The sequence below is a fragment of the Miscanthus floridulus genome, chromosome 14, assembly GCF_019320115.1.
Source record: "Miscanthus floridulus cultivar M001 chromosome 14, ASM1932011v1, whole genome shotgun sequence".
Taxonomy (NCBI): Eukaryota; Viridiplantae; Streptophyta; class Magnoliopsida; order Poales; family Poaceae; genus Miscanthus; species Miscanthus floridulus.
Genome location: NC_089593.1, coordinates 77,965,176 through 77,970,067, shown reverse-complemented (window position 1 = coordinate 77,970,067; position 4,892 = coordinate 77,965,176). Strand labels below are relative to the sequence as shown.

At 42.1% G+C, this 4,892-nt stretch overlaps 1 pseudogene; it reads left to right on the top strand.

Moving 5' to 3' along the window:
* Positions 1 to 383: 383 nt before the first annotated feature.
* On the top strand, positions 384 to 2,202 carry LOC136503818 (outer mitochondrial transmembrane helix translocase-like; annotated as a pseudogene).
* The last annotated feature ends 2,690 nt before the right edge of the window (positions 2,203 to 4,892 follow it).

The following is a 4,892-nucleotide window of genomic DNA, read 5'->3' as shown; positions in this document are numbered from 1 at the left end:
TTCAAAGAGTAGAAATTTTAAGTTGTCTAATTCAACCCCCCCCCCCCCCCCCCCCCCCCTCTTAGGCATCACAAGTTCCTTCACAAAGATCAATTACTAACTAATGAAAGTAAGGTGTTTCTACCTTTGTTGCTCATGGACCAATTCTTTCATCCTTCATTTCAATAATAACACTATTGTAAAAAAATATATATTGTTTTGATTTACTTCAGATTTGGGAAAGATTGTTGGATATGCTATTAGTTATCACCTTCATGACAGTGAACCCCCAAATGATGGCAAATGGGTACTTCCAATCGAAAGGTAAAAATACGATGCTAATATAAACATCAATTGATCCTTCTGTGGAATGCTAAGTAGCATTGCGGATACAGGCTCAAAGCATGGATTCAGTATGTTACAGAATGCACACAGTGGAGCTAAGAGATCAAAGAATGCACTAATGGTGTGACCCCTCCATCTCTATATGTATCTGGTTACAAGTCCCTGATACTCAAATTCATGCAAGTTGTTTTTTCAGGATGTGGTCACAGAGAATGAATTTGAGAAAAATCTTCTATCAAATATTATCTCACCTAATGACACTGGAGTTACCTTTGCGAACGTTGGAGCCCTGGACAATTTGGAAGATACACTGAGGGATAATGCTCCCTCTGCAAAGATCTGAATTGTACAGCAAAGGGCAGCTAACGAAGGTGCTCGCCTAATTTTAAAAGAGCAAAGTGGCCCGACATATTTGCCTACTAACTATCAGTTACATTTGGAAGTACTACCAATGCATTTCTTTATGGCAGCCTGTGAAGGGAATACTGCTCTTTGGACCTCCTGGAACAGGTAAACAATGCTTGCAAAAGCAGTAGCAACTGAGGCAGGTGCAAACTTTATCAATGTATCAATGTCAAGCATTACTTCAAAGGTACTATTCAACAGAAACAGTTGGTATTCGCATTGGAGGGGGGGGGGGGGGGGGGGGTGCAGAAACTCGGTTCTGGGTGCTATTTTTTGTTCAGAAGATGTTCCATTAAATCTGATGACAATTTTTTTTTTTTGTTCAGTGGGTTGGAGATCAAGAGAAATACGTCAAGGCCATTTTCTCTCTAGCTAGTAAACTATCTCCTGCAGTAATATTTGTTGATGAGGGTGTGCAAGTAAATGGGTTGTCCATTGTTTTATTCTGCGTTTTGCACTCACAACTGTGTCTTTTCCTTTAATAACAGGTTGACAGTTTGCTAGGAATGAGGGGAGGACCAACGGAGCATGAGGCAACGCGCAAGATGAAAAATGAATTTATGATACATTGGGATGGTTTGCATACTAAAGAGCAAGTTCTTGGAGCCACAAATAGGCCATTTGACCTTGATGATGCTGTTATTCGAAGGTTTCCTCGCAGGTAAGCTTTTATGATCCCCTGAACTAGACTGATTTTGTGTCCATTCCTTAACTCTTTGCACCAAGTCTTATTGGCAGATTATTGGTGAGCCTTCCTGACAAGTCAAATAGAGAAAATATTTTGAAAGTAATACTATCCAAAGAAACATTAGAACCAGATGTGGATCTTGAATCAATTGCCAAAATGGCTGATGGATATTCAGAAAGTGACTTGAAGGTATGTTGCTATGCCTTAAGACTCTTCAGAAATGAGAAGGGATTGCAAACTTATCATAATGATCCCTTCCCTGCAGAATCTCTGTGTAACTGTGACACATCGTCCCATTCGTGAAATTATTGAGAAGGAAAAGAAGGTGTGCGCAGAACCTCCATCTATGGTTTAGCCGTTTTGATGCATCTCACACCATCTCTCTCTTGGTAGCGCTAAAATATCATTTGTTTGATACAGGAGAAGAGTCTGTCAATAGCTGAAGGTTGGCCTGAGCCTCCGTTGTATGGAAGGGAGGACATTCGCCCATTTGGAATGGATGACTTGAAATTTGCGCTTGGACAGGTGAAGGAATAATTAATTCCTACCTATTTCTGGCATGCTATGGGCACTTCTGCTGTTAAGATTACCTTTTCCCTTAGCACATGTTATAAGCACATGATAATCAGTTGAGCTTTTCACTGTAGGTGTGTGCTAGCTTTCCATCTGATTCAGAAACCATGGCCCAAATTTCTGAGTGGAATGACGAGTTTGGAAGCGGCGGCAGGTCGAGAAAGAAGAAGACACTACCGACACAACCGCACACAGCATGTCCTCACAAGTAGCCATTCCTGGTCCTGAATAGGTCAGGGTTTTTTCCTGCTCCAACATACAGCTTCCATCGCCTGACACACACTCCCCTGTAATTAGTTAGATTGCCTAATGAAGTACTCGTATCTGGAGTCAGAGGATTGATATGATTTTTTTGCTGTTGTAACTGAGATCTGTAGTCGTTGCCCTATACCATCTTCTTAATTACACCCTTCTAACTGCTGCTGTGCCAATTCTTTTGTTGTTGTTTTTTTTTGTATAAAACTATTCTGCAAATCGGGATAGGCCTTATACATGTAAAGAATCAGATGATATGAATTAGAGAGCCGTGAATTGGTGTCAATTTGATTGATTGCTGCAGAGATAGCCTGCTTATATATAATGGCAGTATCTTATAATATATTTTGTTGTATTTAACAACTTTGAGCTGCTGCTTGCCTACGAAATTAGCTGTAATTTCTGGTATGGGTAACCGTGGTATGGATGCCAAAGTTGAAACCTACTCCAGATGAACAAGTGGATTCGGAAGTTGAGATTGAAATGATGATGATGATAGTTAACACAAAGTTGGATGTACGGTAGCGGGAGGCACCACATTCTTGGGTTTTATTTGCAGAATCACAAAGTCTAGTCAACCTCAAGCATTGTCTTATAATCACACACACACCTGGTGACTACAATTGGCTTCCTGGCCCTGCGAACCGACCATTTGGCTGGCGAAGGGAGCCAATCTCGCGAGCAAGGACGGCTGGTCCAGATCTAGCGGCGAGCTCAGCCCGTGGGCCGTGGGCCGTGGGTTGTGGCAGTAAGTGTGAATGCGGATCTACTATATATAGCAGGGCAGTGAAGGAAACGCAACTTGGGGACAAATCAACCATGCCATCCTCATTTTCCCTATAAACAAATCCACTCTGTGTTTACCGCCTACGTTTACGTTACTGATCAATGAACAAAACACTATTTTAAGAATGTGCGGTTGGTGTAGGTCCTGCTAGAGCTAGAGTAGAGTCTCTCTATTTCAAGAGCCCCGCCAAAAAAGGCTCTAAATCGACATGCTGGACCCAAATTAAGCCGAGTAGGGTGCACATGTCCTCACTCAACTCAAGTTGCATTGCGAAAAAATGCACGCGAGCGATAATCCACAGTTCAATCAATAGAACTATCAAACACAAACATAAAAGGTGTATACATGTAGCATGCAATGAATAAACCAGAACCTCAAAAGAAAAAAGAAAAAAAAACTAATCTTATTATTATTAGATGAACGCATGACCGTGCATTGGGGAAAACGAGATATGAATAGTTGGAACCCGAGTTATAACACAGTCAAACATTCCTAGGGTCGATGAAGGAGGTGCGCACTAGATCTTCTCTTGGAGGGAGATGTCCCTTTAGTGGAGGGTAAATTCCCAGGAGTTGGTGGGGTTGTGGTTGAGGATCGCGTAGATCTTCACGCATTGGGTGGACCGCCGCCGCCGCGGGGAGTGCGACGGGCAGCAGCAGCAGATTAAGGAGAAGGGACGCCATGGCAGAAGCACTCATCGTGCTCATTTGCTTGGCCATCGTCCTTGGCCTAGGTATATTTCCCTTGTCACTCATCATCTGTGCCATGAGGCTTTGTGGGCAGCGCTTTATATACAGCAAGCTCCCGACATGCTTGGAGGTGGTGTATGGGATCAAGTACTCCCTCTGTCCCCATATATGTACCGTTGTAGCTGTGTTTCTAGTAGTCTAGGTTCAAATGATCTTCTATGTACCTAGATGTCATATATGTCCGAGTTCAGAGAATCTTGTATATATGTGATAGAAGGCCAAAACAACAATTAAATGGGGACGGAGGGAGTATGTGATAATGAGGCTGTGCTAGCTTTGCCTTGTCTTTTTTAACTAAGGATACGCGTGGGCTAAAATTAAAAGAAGCAGTATTGTGTTTTTGTGTGTGTGTGAAATGACTAAAAACGACCTTATTTTGTTGCGCAGCAGGAAAGAGAGATAATGAAATGATACTGTAGCATGATATAATTATTATTACAGTCTCGTGCCCATTCATTCAAGAAAATATAGGACACAGGCAAAGCCCATAAGCATATAGACCGCTTCACGCCTCACGCGGCATATGTATCTGAAAGTGCATCTAGCCTTTTAATGTGATTTAATGGATTAAATGACAACATAATCGATAATAGTGGACAGGGAAAGTGATTGAAAGCAAACTGCCTAGAGCTTGGCCGCGGTGTAAGGAAAATGGCACCTAGCCATTAGAGATTTTGGTGATTGGGTAACAACATGATCGATCAATATGACTAGTGTTGTTTGCTAGTATACAAGGTTTTAGTTCTATGGATACAATTACAGACTTGAGCAAGGCTATGGTGAAGATCAACTAATCAACACCTTAAGCGAAGGACAATGATCGAGTTGTCATCAAGATCCTATAAGGCAAGCAAAAAGTTCAAAACATCAAGTAAAGAAGCCAGAATGAAAAGACGCGAAGAAATAAAGATCAGAGGTCACCGAAGTGCTTTTCGGTGCAATGGAGCTATTAAAGGATCATTGGAGCTTTATATGCCTAGGCTAAGTAAGAGGCTAGAGGAGAAAAGTTATCACCTTACGTTCATGAAATGCATATTCAATGACCCCCCGCCCCCCCTGGGGGTTCCCCATGTAGGTGACATCTTGATATTAACCCCCCTTTACTGTCAGA